This window comes from Carcharhinus amblyrhynchos, chromosome 24 (assembly GCF_965287045.1).
Source record: "Carcharhinus amblyrhynchos chromosome 24, sCarAmb.v2.hapA, whole genome shotgun sequence".
Taxonomy (NCBI): Eukaryota; Metazoa; Chordata; class Chondrichthyes; order Carcharhiniformes; family Carcharhinidae; genus Carcharhinus; species Carcharhinus amblyrhynchos.
The window spans coordinates 15,552,168-15,568,941 of NC_137347.1; positions in this window are offsets into that span (position 1 = coordinate 15,552,168).

The window sequence follows — 16,774 nt, forward strand, 5'->3', positions numbered from 1 at the left end:
CTCTCCCCCTCCTCTCCCTCCTCTCTCTCCCCCTCCTCTCTCTCCCCCTCCTCCCCCTCCTCCCCCTCCTCTCTCTCCCCCTCCTCTCCCTCCTCTCTCTCCCCCTCCTCTCTCTCCCCCTCCTCTCTCTCCCCCTCCTCTCTCTCCCCCTCCTCTCTCTCCCCCTCCTCTCTCTCCCCCTCCTCTCCCCTCCCCTCTCCCCTCCCTCCCCCTCTCCCCCCCTCCCCCTCTACTCTTTCCCCCCCCTCCCCCTCTACTCTTTCCACCCCCCCCCCCCCTCCCCCTCTCTCCTCTCCCATTTGACAGCCATCCTCTATCCACACTAACTCCATACCCCCTGACTTGTGGGGCAGCTTGTCAAGCCTCTTCTGAAAATCAAGAAAGACCACATCCACCGGCTCCCCTCTCTCCACCGCCCTAGACACATCCTCATCCAACTCCAATAAATTTGACAGACACGACTTCCCCTTAACCAAACCGTGCTCAACTCTTCCCCCCACAAGCCTCACTATTTTCTCCTTGATCACAGATTTTAACATTTTACCTACAACAGACATTAAACTAACCGGCCTATAATTCCCTGCCTTTTGCCTGCCACCCTTCTTAAACAACGGCGTAACATTAGCCGTTTTCCAATCTTCCGGCACTTTCTCGGAATCCAGCGACGTCTGGAAAATAATCACCAATGCATCCACTATCACCTCTGCCATTTCTTTCAGAACCCTCAGATGCATTCCATCCGGTCCTGGGGACTTGTCCACAATCAGTCCCTCCAGTCTGTCAAGCACTGCGTCTCTCATAATAATAATGTCATTCAGACCCTCCACTCCTACCATCTTTCCATTGCTAACACCCGACAACTGATTCACATCCTCCTCTGTGAAGACCGAAACAAAAAAGTTATTCAAGGCCTCAGCCATTTCCCCATCCCCTACCACTAAGTCCCCCCTCTCATCCTCTAAGGGTCCAACATTCACCCTAGCCAGCCTCTTTCCTTTTTATATATTTGTAAAAACTCGTTATCCTTTTTTATATTAATCACTAGCCCAGCTTCATAGTTTCTCCTACCCTTCTTTATCAACTTCTTTGTCCTTCTTTGTTGACATTTAAACCTCTCCCAATCCTCTTCTCGCCCATTACTCTTAGCTACTCTAAACGCATCTGCTTTTAATTTAACACTTTCCTTCACCTCCTTCGTTATCCACAGCTGATTACCTCTCCTCCTACAGTCCTTTTTAACCATCGGAATAAATTTCTGCTGAGCACCAAGAAAGATCTCCTTTAAGATCCTCCACTGTTCCTCAGCAGACCTACCTTCCAACACGTTCCCCCAATCAACATTCGCCAATTCCTCTCTCATCCTACCGTACTTCCCTCTGTTCAAACAAAGGACGTGCGTCCGGGAACCCACTTTCTCCTCCTCCACCTGCATCAGAAACTCCACCGTACAATGATCACTCTTCCCAAGAGGATCCTTCACCACAAGGTCCCTAATTCTACCCGTCTTGTTACATAACACCAGATCCAAGATAGCTCGCTCCCTCGTCGGCTCCAACACACACTGTTCAAGGAAACTATCCCGGCAGCATTCCAAGAACTCTTCCTCGAGCCCACCGCGTCCAACATGGGTCAACCAAGCAATATGTAGATTGAAATCCCCCATAATTATCACCATTCCATTCCTACACGCCGCATTTATCTGCGCGTTAACAGCCCGCCCCACCTCCAGATCATTATTTGGGAGCCTATAAACGACACCAACAGCCTTTGCTGTTCCTAATCTCCACCCACAACGATTCCACGTTCTGCTCTTTGGCTCCTATATCATCCCTTGCTACCACCCTGATGCTATCCTTAATCAGCAGAGCTACGCACCCCCCCTTTTTCCTCCTGCCTATCCTTCCTAAACACTTGATACCCCTGGACATTCAGCTCCCAGTCCCTGTCACCTTGCAGCCAGTCTCTGTAATGGCCACCAGATCATATCCATTTGTGCTGATCTGCTCCACCAGCTTATTCACTTTATTCCGAATGCTTCGTGCATTCAGATAAAGTGCCTTCATCCCAGCCTTCACCTGTACCCTATTTGCTGGAACGCCACCAACCATACTCACGCCCCCTACTCCTTTTATTAATGGGACATCCTTGGCCTCTTCCCTTACCTGTATCCTCTCCTTTACTTTAGACCCCGTAATGCCACCTACCCTCGCACCCTCCCCCTCCCCCCTAATTAGTTTAAAGCCCTATCTACACGATTTGCCAGGACTCTGGTCCCAGCACGGTTCAAACCAACCCCATCCCACCTGAACAGGTCCCACCTACCCCAATACTGGTGCCAATGCCCCATAAATTCAAACCCATTCCTCCCACACCAATCCCTGAGCCACCCATTCACTTCCTTAATCCTGTCAACCCTACGCCCGTCTGCACTCGGTTCAGGCAGTAGCCCAGAGATGACCACCTTGTCGGTTCTACTTTTTAATTCCATTCCCAGCTTTTCACACTCCCTCCCCAGATCCTCAGTTTGCATTTTGCCTACGTCGTTGGCACCCACGTGTACTACAATGACCGGATTCTCACCCTCCCATTCCAGGTTCCTCTGCGGCCCAGATGCGACATCCTGGACCCGAGCACCAGGCAGACAACACACCCTTCTGTGCACTTTGTCATTGTGACAAAGGACAGTGTCAATACCCTTCACCCCACTATCCCCAATCACTACTACGTTCCTTTTCACCTTCTCTTTGTCTATGTCCTGTGTCTGCATCATTCTACCGTGTGCAGTTTGCTCACCAGCCTCTCAGCCCTCATTCTTGTCCACACTGGAAGCAAGAACCTCAAACCTGTTCTGCAGATTGAGAGGCTGAGACATTTGGCCCCCACCCTCCCTCCTCCTCTCCTCTATGTGACGCACCTGCTTGCTACTATAGTCAAGAGAGTCTGTTCCACGTATGTCGTATTCAAGTCTCTTTGTATGGAAATTTGTTAAGCCCTGTCATTGATAAATTGGAATGACAGGTCATATTTATATCCTAATCATTCACACAATAGCCCTCAATTCATTATTAATCTGAATCTGCCAGAGGTGTGCTTCAGAAAGCATAATGTAGATGTCCGAGAATGATTATGGCTCTTTCCTATGCCATTTGGAGTGGACTTGTAAATCAGGCTTTATTTGTACATGCCTGATGGTGATAACAAAGGGAACAATGAGAAACAGGGAATAAATTCAGCCCAAGAAAATAAACATAAAAAGCACTATAATCACATTTAAATTGTTTTATGTGGATGTTGGCAGCAGTTGGAATAAAGTGCTGGAATTGGAAACACTTGCAATAAAAGGAGATCGAACGTAGAGCAGTACAGCGTAGTACAGGCCCTTTGGTCCTCCATGTTGTGCCAAGCTACGTCCAAACCCTAGATCAAGCTGTCCCACTCTCTATCATTCTGGTGTGTTCCATGTGTCAATCCAATAGCCACTTGAAAGTTCCTAAATGTCCAACTACACTATCACAGTTGGCAGTGCATTCGACACCCCAACTACTCTGAGTAAAGAATCTACATCGGACATCCCTCCTCTATCTCCCACCGTGAACCTTGTAGTTGTGCCCCCTCGTAACAGCTCCATCCACCCGAGGAAATTGTTTCTGCACATCCACTCTAGCTATCCTCTTATAAACTTCTATTAAGTCACTCCTCATCTGCCTCTGCTCTAAAGAGAAAAGTCCCAGCTCCCTCAAGCTTTCCTCATAAGACCTAACCTCCAAACCAGCATCCTGGTAAATCTCTGCACTCTCTCCAATGCTTCCACATCCTTCTTACAGTGAGGTGACCAGATACTATTCCAAATGATAAGGCAGTTCCAAACATTGCAATGACATAGCTCACAACAGACAAAGTTCAATATTTAGGAATGTGGCATTTTGAAGAAAGATAAAGATGACAGCTAAAAGGAGAGCAAGTGTTCTATGTGAAAAAGGCAGCAGGTCAGCCTTAGTTTGCACAGGCAGGAAGTGGGATGATTACTGTGGAGGCCTGTAACGAGTTTTGAACCCAGTAAAGTCTTGAATGTGCAAGTCCTGCTGCCATTTAGAGAAACCTGTGAAGGATCTCTCTTGAATAGATTGATGACCAGGCCGGTGGCCATCAGGATGGGGAGCTGGAAGGAGACAGGCAACAGTCAGAAAGGCCGTCAGCGTTCAGTGGGAAGCTTGCCATCTGCTGGCAGGGTTGAAGAGAAAACTCTTTCCAAAATGGACAGCTGGGGTAATTCAGGAGGGTTTAATCCATGCAAAGACTGAAAACTTCCTTGCCTTGAGAGAACATTCCTGCCCTTCCAAACTCTCAGGGAATAATTAAAGACAACTTGCAAACTTACTCCCTGTATCAGGGGGTATGCTGGCACAGTGGTTTGTGCTACTCCCTCAACGCCAGGGTCCCAGATTCAATGCCAGACTCGCGTCACTGTCTGTGTGGGTTTCCTCCCACAGTCCAAAGGTATGCAGGTTAGGTTGAATGCCCATATTAAATTGCACTTTAAAGTCAGGGGGATTAGCAGCATAAATGCATGGGGTTGCAGGATTAGGGCTTGGATTGATACAGACTCGATGGGCTGAATGGCCTCATTCTGTACTGCAGTGATTTGCTCTCTTCTGACCTCGGACCTGGTTCTGGAAAGGTTTGCTTGATAACTGGGACAGCGGTGTAGCTTCCTCACTCCAACCTTCAGCTTTCCTGCTGCTAAATACATGCCTAGCTGTATAAGGTTACAAGAGGCTGCTAGCTGGAGTATCGAGCTCTAAAATGGCAGCGCTGGTATTAAATTTGCATTGCGCACTGACTGACTTCACGATCTGCCCACCTTGCATTCTTCCAACAATACTCATAATTCTATCTCCTTCACAATTGCATTGGAACGAGATAGGATCAGGCAGGCTAGGAAGGTGTTTGTCTGGAGTAAGGGGAAATATGAAGAAGTCAGGAAGTTATTTGGACAAATAAACTGGAAGGAGGCGTTCTTAGGGAAAAGTACCGAAGGAAGGTGGCGGATATTCAAGGAATGTTTGTCTGGAGCTCTGCATGACAACGTTCCGATGAGACAAGGGGGTTTTGGTAGGTCGCGGTACCGTGGTGCATGAAGGCTGTGGTGAACCTAGTCAGGAGGAAAAGGAAGGTGTACAAAAGGTTCAGGGAGCTAGGAGATGTTAAGGATCTTGAGGAGTGTAAGGATTGTAGAAAGGAACTTAAAAGGGAAATTAGGAGAGCCAGAAGGGGTCATGAGAAGACCTTGGCGGGTAAGATTAAGGAGAATCCCAAGGCCTTCTATAAATATGTGAAAAGTAAAAGGATGAGAAGGGATAGAACCTATAAAAGGTGAAGGGGGAAAGGTCTGTGTGGAACCAGAAGAAATGGCAGAGGTGCTTAATGAGTACTTTGCCTCAGTATTCACGGTGGAAACTGATCTGGGAGATTTTGCTATGGATTTGCAGCAGATGGAAAAGATTGAGTATGTGGATATTAAGGAGGAGGATGTGTTAGAACTTTTGAATTCTATCAAGACAGATAAGTCGCCGGGACCAGATGGGATGTACCCCAGGATAGTGTGGGAGGTGAGGGAAGTGATTGCAGAGCCCCTGGCGATGATCTTTGCGTCGTCAATGGAGACGGGAGAGGTTCCGGAAGATTGGAGGACAGTGGATGTGGTTCCTATTTTCAAGGAAGGGAACAGGGATAGCCCGGGAAATTACCGACCGGTGAGTCTGACCTCAGTGGTTGGTAAGCTGATGGAGAGGCTTCTGAGGGACAAGATTTATGAGCATTTGGAGAGGTTTGACACGATCAGAAATAGTCAGCGTGGTTTTGTCAAGGGCAGGTCGTGCCTTACGAGCCTAGTTGAGTTCTTCGAAAATGTGACTGAACGCATTGACGAAGGAAGTGCAGTGGACGTGGTTTACATGGACTTCAGCAAGGCGTTTGATAAGGTCCCCCATGCAAGACTTCTTGAGAAGGTGAGAGGGCATGGGATCCAAGGGCCTTTGGCCCTGTGGATCCAGAACTGGCTTGCCTGCAGAAGGCAGAGAGTGGTTGTGGATGGGTCTTTTTCTGCATGGAGGTCAGTCACCAGTGGAGTGCCCCAGGGATCTGTTCTAGGACCCTTGCTGTTTGTCATTTTCATAAATGACCTGGATGAGGAAGTGGAGGGAGGGGTTAGTAAGTTCGCTGATGACACGATGGTCGGTGGTGTTGTGGATGGTCCGGAAGGATGTCAAAAGTTGCAGCAGGACATAAATAGGATGCAGGACTGGGCGGAGAAGTGGCAGATGGACTTCAACGCGGATAAATGTGTAGTCATCCATTTTGGCAGAACCAATGGGATGAACGAGTACACTATCAAGGGCAGGAGTCTCAGTAGTGCTGAAGAGCAGAAGGATCTTGGGGTCCGGGTCCACAGGACTCTTAAAATCGGCCTCGCAGGTGGAGGAGGTGGTCAAGAAGACGTATGGTGTACTGGCCTTCATAAATCGAGGCATTGAGTTTAGGAGTCGGGAGGTAATGCTGCAACTTTATAAGACGCTTGTCAGGCCTCACTTGGAGTACTGTGTGCAGTTCTGGTCGCCTCCCTATAGGAAGGACGTAGAAGCTATTGAAAGGGTGCAGAGGAGATTTACAAGGATGTTGCCTGGACTGGGAGGCATGCCTTATGAAGTTAGGTTGAGGGAGCTGGGACCCTTTTCCCTGGAGGGACGAAGGTTGAGAGGCGACCTGATAGAAGTTTATAAAATGTTGAGAGGAATAGATAGGGTGGATTCTCAGAGGCTATTTCCCCGGGTTGAAATGGTCGCTAGGAGAGGACACAGATTTAAGGTGCGGGGAGGCAAGTACAGAAGTGATGTTAGGGGTAAGTTTTTCACTCAGAGGGTGGTGAGTGAATGGAATCGGCTGCCGTCAGTGGTGGTGGAGGCGAACTCGCTGGGGTCTTTTAAAAGACTTCTGGATGAGTATATGGGATTTAATGGGATTGGGGGTTTATAGATAGGTCTATGGATTGGTAGGTGTTGATGTGATCGGCGCAACTCGTGGGCCGAAGGCCCTGTTTGTGCTGTAGTGTTCTATGTACTCCCTTTGGGAGTGCTAACCTCTCCAATCGCATCCATCCCTGCATGCACATCCTGGACACCATGTTGGAGGTGAAAGTGTATTCCTCATGCAAACAAGGAACCTCAGGCATATGATACTCCAGAATATGCATACAAAAAAAAAACACCAAATAAATCCATCAATAAATAATCTTCCACGCTTGTAAGATTGTGCCCGAGGCCAACAGAGAATGCTATTGTGTGAGTTTCATCCCTGATTCTGGGGTGGACGTAAAATTGCAGTCATAGGCTGGAATTCTCTGACCTTGCCCGTGGCTGGGATTCTCCAGCCCCGCTGCAGTGATGGAGACTTGCCTGAGCACCAAATTCTCAGGCCTTGCTGGCAGTGGTGATGGAGCATACAAGACCAGAGAATTACAGCCAATTCAGCTCAATACGTTCACAATTATCTATGGATTGGTCAGTTTAGTTCAGGTGGAGTTTAATGTTTCCATGCTCTGCACTTTTCAATGTGCTTGCTAAATGCTAATATTGATTCAATAAAAAGGGGAGGCGTTGGCACATTATCACTGGACTAGCAATCCAAAAATCCAGGATAATACTCTAGGTAGCCAGGTTCAAATCCCACCACGGCAACCAGTGAATTCAAGAAAAATCTGGAATTAAAAGTCTAATGATGACCATGAAGCTGTTAATAATTGTCATAAAAACACATCTGGTTCACTAACGTCCTTTAGGGAGGGAAATCTGCCATCCTTGCCTAGCCTGGCCTACGTGCGATTCCAGAGCCACCGCAATTTGGTTGACTCTAAAGTGGTCTCTGAAACGGAGGATGGTTAGGGGTGGGGTGTAAATACTGGTGCCAGCCACTGACATCCACATCCCATAAAAAAAGTTACCTTTTTCTGAATTTGTGACACTTGCCTCACATCCATAACCTTAATTTTCTAGAAATGTCATAATAAATCACAAACCATTAATTAAGGGATTACTGGGATTTCTAGTGGGATTAAACATGAGGTTACCATGGTTGCATTTTTCAAGATGGATAGTTACAAAACGTCCATTACAAATGCTGCCAGCGTGAGGGAATTGTTGCTAATGTTTTGTTCTGACAAAATGTTCCACAGACATTGCAGAAGAGTTTCACTGTAATCGATTAAATTGGACAATGTGGGCACCCGGTGTTTCTGAGAAAACATTGAAGTTACACAGGTACCTTCTCACAGATGAGCCGTTTCTAATGAGATTAACGGAGGAGAAACGTTCTGCGGATTTTGCCGTTAAACGTGCGAGGCAAAATGGAATGAAGCAATTATCATTTGCCACAACCCACTCTTCAGAATGTACAAAGTTTCTAGAGGTGACAAATCTGAAAAAAAAAGAGATATCTCATCTAAGGCACAGACTCAGCCCAGAGGTCTTTGATCTTTGCAAAGCGCTGATCATCTGTAAATATTCCCATGTACAGAAAGTACATGCTGGGATATGATCAATCCCCAGTGACATCATTGTAAATCCATGGGTGGCATGGTGGTTAGCACTGCTGCCTTATAGCGCCAGGGATCCGAATTTGATTCCCAGCTAGATGACTGTGCTGAGTTTGCACCTTCTCCTCATGTCTGTCTGGGTTTCCTCCAAGTGCTCTGGCTGCCTCCCACACAGTCTGAAAGACGTGCTGGTTAGGTACATTGGCCATTCTAAATTCTCCTTCAGTGTACCTGAAGAGGCACCAGGGTGTAGCGACTAGGGGATTTTCACAGTAACTTCTTTGTAGTGTTAATGTAAACCTACTTGTGACACTAATAAACAAATTTAAGCTTTACTTTTGCTGTTAGTCTGAAGTGTTAGGCAGTTTCTCATTCTCAGCTTTTACTGCATGGGCTTCATTATACACTCACACACACCAAAGGGACTGGTAACTTTTGGCACGACAGGTGGGAGGGTGTCAGAATATACACAGGTCTCAGATTCTAGAGAAACATTTCCAGTCACTCAATGCTCAATCATAACATAAGAACATGAGAAATAGGAGCAGGAGTCGGCCATCTAGTCCTTCGAGCCTGCCCCGCCATTCAACAAGATCATGGCTGATCTGAAGTGGATCAGTTCCACTTTCCCCCCACTAACCCTTAATTGCCCTGTCTACCAGAAACCTATCTACCCGCGACTTAAATATATTTAGCGAGGCGGCCTCCACCACTTCAACGGGCAGAGAATTCCAGAGATTCACCACCCTTTGAGTAAAGAAGTTCCTCCTCAACTTTGATCTAAGCTGCTCCCCCCACCCCCCAACTCCCCCCTTATCTTGAGGCTGTGTCCTCTCGTCCTACTATCCTTTCTGAGCGTGAAGAATCTCTCTACCTCTACCCTATCCATATCCTTCATTATCTTATACATCTCTATAAGATCCCCCCCCTCAGCCTTCTAAACTCCAACAAGTACAGACCCAGTCTATTTAGTCTCTCTTCATAGTCCAACCCCCTCATCTCCGATATCAGCCTAGTGAACCTCCTCTGCACTCCCTCCAAGGCCAATATATCCTTCCGCAAGTTCGGCGACAAAAACTGCGCACAATACTCCAGGTGTGGCCTCACCAGTGCCCTGTACAGTTGCAGCAAGACCTCCCTGCTTTTATATTCTATCCCCCTCGCTATAAAGGCCAGCATTCCATTCGCCTTCTTGATCACCTGCTGCACCTGCAGGCTGGGTTTTTGCCATTCGTGCACAAGGACCCCCAGGGTCCCTCTGCACCGTAGCATGCTGCAGCTTTTTGCCTTTTAAATAGTAATCCCTCCTACTATTATTTCTGCCAAAGTGGATAACCTCACACTTGCTAACGTTATACTCCATCTGCCAGGTCCTCGCCCACTCGCTCAGCCTATCCAGATCCCTCTGCAGACTTTCCGCGCCTTCCACGCAATTTGCTTTTCCACTCATCTTTGTGTCATCAGCAAATTTTGTTACCCGACACTCAGCCCCCTCTTCCAGATCATCTCTATAAATGGTAAACAGTTGAGGCCCAGCACCGATCCCTGCGGCACTCCACTAGTCACCGACTGCCGACCAGAAGAGCACCCATTTATTCCCACTCTCTGCTTCCTATTAGACAACCAATCCTCTATCCACGCTAACACCTTACCCCCAACTCCGTGCACCCTAACCTTTTGCTGCAACCTTTTGAGGGGCACCTTATCAAACGTCTTTTGGAAATCTAAAAACACCACGTGCACCGGTTCCCCTCTGTCTACCGCACTAGTCACATCTTCATAGAAATCCAATAAATTCGTCAAATGCGACTTCCCCTTCACGGATCCGTGCTGCGTCTGCTCGATCAAACCATTCTTTTCTCGGTGCCTTGCTATTTCTTCTTTGATGACGCATTCTAGCATTTTCCCAACTACGGACGTTAAACTAACCGGCCTCTTATCCCCTGCCTTTTGTCTGCTACCCTTTTTTAAACAGCAGCGTAACATTAGCCTTTTTCCAATCTTCTGGCACTTCCCCGGATTCCAGCGAATTTTGACAAATAATTACTAAGGTGAGTGGGAGGGTCTCGGCTTACGCAGAGAAATCAAGCTCGGTTTGCTGCTTGGGATCTTTAGCACCTTCCAAACCCACGACCACTTCCATCCAGAATGATATGGGCAGCAGATACATGGGAACACTGCCGCCTGCAAGTTCCCCTCCAAGCCACTCACCATCCTGATTTGGAAATATATCACCATTCCTTCACAATCACTGGGTCAAACTGTAGCAATTCAAGAAGGCAGCTCACCACAACCTTCTCAAGAGGCAACTAGGGATGGGATCTTTAGAGAGAGGTCACTTTCTGTGTCTCTTTTCCTCTCTGGATTTTGTGACTGAGATCGGTCAGGAAATGATTCTCTGAGATTCTGCTGTTTGAGGGGTAGATGTCTCTCTGGTGATTTTTGTATGCGAGTCAGAAGCCAAGTGTTTTTCTATACCTGTCCAGAGGGATTAAAAGGTTGGCACCCCATGAGCATATCTGCTTCGTGCTGACTCTGAACAGAGATTTATGTTAATGAGGGTACTATTTATATTGGAACGATAGAGATGTTAAGATTTATACTTTGTCGGATTTTAATATTTTAATTGTTAAGAATTATGCTAATTCTTTTTGTTATATTCTAACTGTATTCTTAAATAAAGTTTGTTTCAATAAAAGCTTCCTGGTGGTCACTTGAATCATACTGTTATGCTCACCCTAATGCCAAAGTTAAAAATAGTCAGGGTCTAGTCAAATTTCATAACGTACCTTGGAGTTTCTGATGTGGTCCCTGACAATGACTATTAAACCATTGTTGATTTCCATAAAAAACCCATCTGGTTCACTAACATCCTTTAGGGAAGGAAATCTGCCATCCTGGCCAAATCCACAGCAATGTGTTTGACTACTGAATCACTCAGGGCAATGAGGGACGGCCAACATACGTTGGTCTTGCCAGTGCAGCCCACATCCCATGATGCATCTGTATGAACCCTGCCAGCCAGGAGAATTGGGTTGCTTCATTTATCTGTTTTCCTTGAGAGGGAACTGAACAGTATGGTCTTCCTGAAGAGAGCACCTATAACCTCTTCATTTTTTGGTGAATGGTTGCCTGATTTTTGAGAGAAATATTTTGAAGGGAATGCCTTAAAGGAATAATGGTGAACGCACATTCAAGACAGTATGATTTTGAACATAGAAATTAGAAGCAGAAGTAGACAGATTCAGCCTTTGGAACCTGCTGCGCCGTTCAATCAGATCTTAACTCATCTCTCCCTCGTCTCAAATCCATCTCCCACCTGTACCCCGTAATCCTTTTTTGTTAGGAATATGTCTGTCTCCCTCTTGACGCCATTCAACGATTCAGACTCCAACGTGCTATGGGGCAGCAAATTCCACAAATCCATCACGCTCTGCGAGAAGTCGCTCCACCTCATATCAGTTTTAAATCTACCACCTCTGAATCTGTACAATATTGTTTTAGTGGTGGATGTAAGCTGCAGACCTACGATCAGTAATTATCATGTTCCCCACTTGTTTAAGTCTTCTAAGGATGGCAAAAATGGCCTATGATATTCTTGGGCTGTAAAAAACCCCATTACACAAGGCAAACAGACACTCTCCACACTTTAATTCTTCCAGTCAGGTCTTATCCATATCCTCAAAATATGGGAATTGAGGAATTCCTGTTGGAAAATCTACTTTCCCAAAGCACAATCGTTCTTTCTGAAGAACTGATGAAATATAGCAGGCAAAGTTTTGAGGCAATCTCCCAAATAGTAAACTGCTATAATTGGTACACAGGCAAGGTTAACAACACCCTTTAGTCCCAGCAATTCCAGATCTCCCCAGGGTATCACTTTATTGCTGATACCGCATGTAAATAGTGTGGTTTTAATTAGGGCAGGATCTAGGACGCTTGTTCAGACAGCAGGAAATGCCAGCATGCTCACATTTAACTGTAGCAGATAAGACTTTCTTGATCAATAAACCATGTCTAGTAGGTTCCAGGCTGATATTAAAAGGAAAATTTGATAAGGAATAGTCCATTGCGAGACTTTAGCTACAAATCTGACGTACAAATTCCCAAAATACCCCATTAAGCCACTTTAATGCTCCCAAAATGTGCAGTAATTTGGAATATAATCCATGCCATTGTTTCTCTCTAATAAACTACAGATGATTCTTTGTAAAACTGCAGGAAAGGCATTGTGTGCTATTTATTAGACTTTAGCTATCAGAATCCCACAGAAAACAAAATAGTTAAGTTTAAAGAATAAAATCCATATTTACATGTATAACAAGTCCAAATACCCACCACTTATTAACAATACCAATCGGGGGGAAAAAAAAATCAATTTACCAGGTCACCAACATACAAATTTGATTTATTGTCACATGTGTTAGTATACAGTGAAAAGCGTTGTTTCTTGCATGCTATACAGATAGAGCATGCTGTTCATAGAGAAGGAAAGGAGAGTGCGCTGCATGTAGTGTTACAGTCATAGCTAGGGTGTAGGGAAAAATCAACTTAATGCAAGGTAAGTTCATTCAAAAGTCTGATGGCTGCAGTGAAGAAGCTGTTTTTTGGGTCGGTTGGTAAGTGGCCTCAGACTTTTTTATCTTTTCCCCGGTGAAAGAAGGTGGGGTGTGTGGGGTCCTTAATTATTGTGGTTGCTTTGCCAAGGCAGCAGGAAAGGTGGACAGAATCAATGGATTGCGCTACGTTCACAAACTTTTATGGTTTCTTGTGGTGCTGGGTGGACGAGGAGTCATACCAAGCGGTGATACTTGATAAATGTGCACAGACGTTTATCATTATTTACAAACAAGTCTGATTACAGACTTCAAATACCTTTGAGTTGACTGTGGTCAAAACTGTGAAGAATTCCAAGGTTCCCACAATACAGTCTATAATGATAAGCATATAGCAGAAAATGAGTCATGGTTTTGGGTGTAATGTAATCTCTGACATCCCATTACATTTAGCTGAACCAGATTGTTTAAATAACCACAACTGCTTCCTTTCATTCCACATAACCTTCATTCAATATAAGCAAATTTGATGTGAAATGTTTTGTGGTTTCTTCTCACCTGAAATGGATATTTTAAAAATGAATAATCATATTTGATACCAACATCACTCAACCCTGTTCCTGGCTACTCTGAAGAAATTCTACAATGGAAAAGATATCAATAGACCTCAATCGTTAGTCACACATTACAACAGTGATTCAACTTCCACAAATGTCATCAATGGCTATTGTTGTAATTAGTTGTTTTTAGATCAGAAGGTCTCATGAAGAGGTTCTGAGTCCTATATAGGTTAACTAAAGTGTTTATATTGATTATTAGTATCTATACACATACATGCAGTTTCAGTTCAAAGTTAGGAGTGGCCTCCATGCTTGCATCAACACACAACTCCGCCCAGCACAAGACAACTCGCAAGACTTGGGTCAGGTCGTGGACAATACTGGACACAGACCCACGTTAATCCTTTCCGTGGGACACCCTTATGCCACTGTTATCCAGGGCTTTGGGACATCGTAAGGTGAAGAGCACTATTAAAATGCAACTCTCTATTTCCTTTCCGTGTATACCTTAACAGTTGTACAAACAGTAACTGACATTAATGGATTTATTTCACAGATTGACAGGGTTGTTACTAAGCATTGTTTCCTTCAGCTAATGATCTCAATTAGTTACTGCTCATAACAATTAACACGCCGTAGTGTTCAGATCAAAAATGTACCATATGCGGCAAATTTTTTGTTTCAACACATTACATTCCAGTCTGCAGGATAGTGAGTAGCTGACTGTAAGCCAGAGACTGGAAATTTAATTGAGGCGGGTTCTGATCACACCAATAATATGAAAGGAATGTTTTTGAGGAACATTGGCAAAATCCTGACGTTAGCTCCCTGCGTTCGGACAGTTAATTACATCTTACTGCTCACTGCACTCTGGTAGTTTAACACCTGGTTCTGATATCCTGACCACTTTCTACGCTAACCAACAATTTTAAATTGTTGGCCCTGATATCTGACTCCTGACTTGAGGAAATGTTCCTTTATTGCCCACTCTTTATATTGTAAACACATTGATTAAATCTTTTCTCAGCTTTGTCTGGTGGGAATAGTCTTGGGACTGCAGGATTTTCCAAGATTTATTGATCTAAATCTTCCAGTTTCCAGACTGTTGGAGATGGGATGCACGTCGGAAGATGCACATCAGGGCCTTGCAGAAGTCCAGATGCACAGAGACAGGTGGACATTTCTCAGCACGTTTAAACTTCCAGTGGGCTCATTTCCACTGCCCAGGGCCTCCGCAAATGTCCATGACTCTGAATTCAGAGCCAGGTCTTAGGCTAGATTCATAGGACTTAACTGGTCTAAACCAATGGTTAGCCAGAGTAACGTAATTGAGCAACACAACAAACCCCGCAATTACCTCCCAACTAACCCGTTCCATCCTATTAACTACCCCCTGACCACTTGATCACTTTCCACCAGAGTCAGGATCAACTACCCCCGAGCACCAACCATTCAATTGCCATCTAAAATCAAACCCAATTACTCTCCTTGCCCAACTCAACCCACATCCCATTCACTCACTCAACTGCCCACGCACTTACCCATTCACACATTAACCCAGTCACCAAAACATTAATGAACATTAATTCATTAAAAGACCTGAGACCTTGAAAAACTCACCTGAATATAGCAGTTACTGTTATAAAAAAATGGGGAGAGTCCTCTCTTTCACCTGACTCTCCTACATTTGCTAGGCCTACCCTGCAGTGCCTGCTCTGCCCATTTTTACTTCAGCCAGGATCAGACGATATGGCTGAAAAATGTGTAGTACCATCAGGTTCGAGAGAACTTTGCAGAATTGCTGCTGAGAAGATTTGGGCCATAGGTTCTCATCTTTAGCACAGCCTGGAAATGGTGCTGAAAAGTGTTGTTGAAGGTGCCTTTATGAGATGGTGTTGCAGTGCATTGGTAGTGGAGGGGGATGAATATTTGAGGTGGTAGTTGGGCAGCTGATCAAACGGGCTAATGTGTCTAGGAGAGTAATCTAGCCCCCTTTTTTAAAATTCATTCAGTCCTGGGATGTGGACCTTGTTGGCCAGACTGTCAGTCATTGCCCATCACTAATTACCTTCGAGAAAGTAGTGGTGGGCTGCCTTCTTGAGCTACTGCAGTCCATGTGGTGTAGGTACATCTACGGTGCTGTTAGAGGGCTATGACTCAGTGAAGGAATACTAATATACCAGTGAGTGTTAATGGAGTTGCATTCAGCCATGCAAGTGGAGAATATTCCATTATACTCCAGACTTGTGCTTTGCAGATGATGGCCAGACCTTGGAGAGTGAGGAGATGAGTTGGCATGCCGCAAAAAACTCAGTTCCCCGCCTCCTCTTTTAACCACAATATTTATCTGGCTGGTCCAGTTCGGGTTCTGGTCAATATTAACTCCCAGGCTGTTGATAATGGGGGATTGAGCAATGCTGATTGCCATCGAATGTCAAAGGAGGTAATTGGGCTCTCTTTTGCTGAGGATTGTCAATGCCTGGAACTTGTGTGGCATGAATGTTACAAGCTACTTAGCATCCCCTGCCTGAAAGTTGCTCAGACCATGCTGTACACAGTCACTGACTGCTTCATTATCTGAGGAGTTGAGATTAGAACTGAAAGAGAACTGAATGTTGTGCAATCAATAATCTCCCACTTCTCACCGTATGGTAGAGGAAAGGTCATTGATGAAGCAATTGAAGATGGTTGGGCTTAGAACACTACCTAGAGGAGGGCCTGTAGCAATATCCTGGAGCTGAGGTGATTAATATACAACAACCATTGTTAAATGCTAAGTATGGCTCCAACTGGTGCAGAGTTTTCTCTATGATTTGCATTGATTTCAGACATGCTGGGCTGCTTGAAGCAACATTTTGTCAAATGCAACCTGACATCTGGAATTCAGCTCTTTTATCTATGTACAGATGGTTTTAATAAAGTCTGGAATTATGTGGTCCTACTGGAACCTGAATTGAGTATTGGTGAGTGAATTATTGATGTGTAAATGTCTGACAGTAGGCTGTTTGGGCAATAATTATCCAGCTATGTCCTGCTTTTTGTAGGCAGGATATAGCGGAACAATTTTTCAC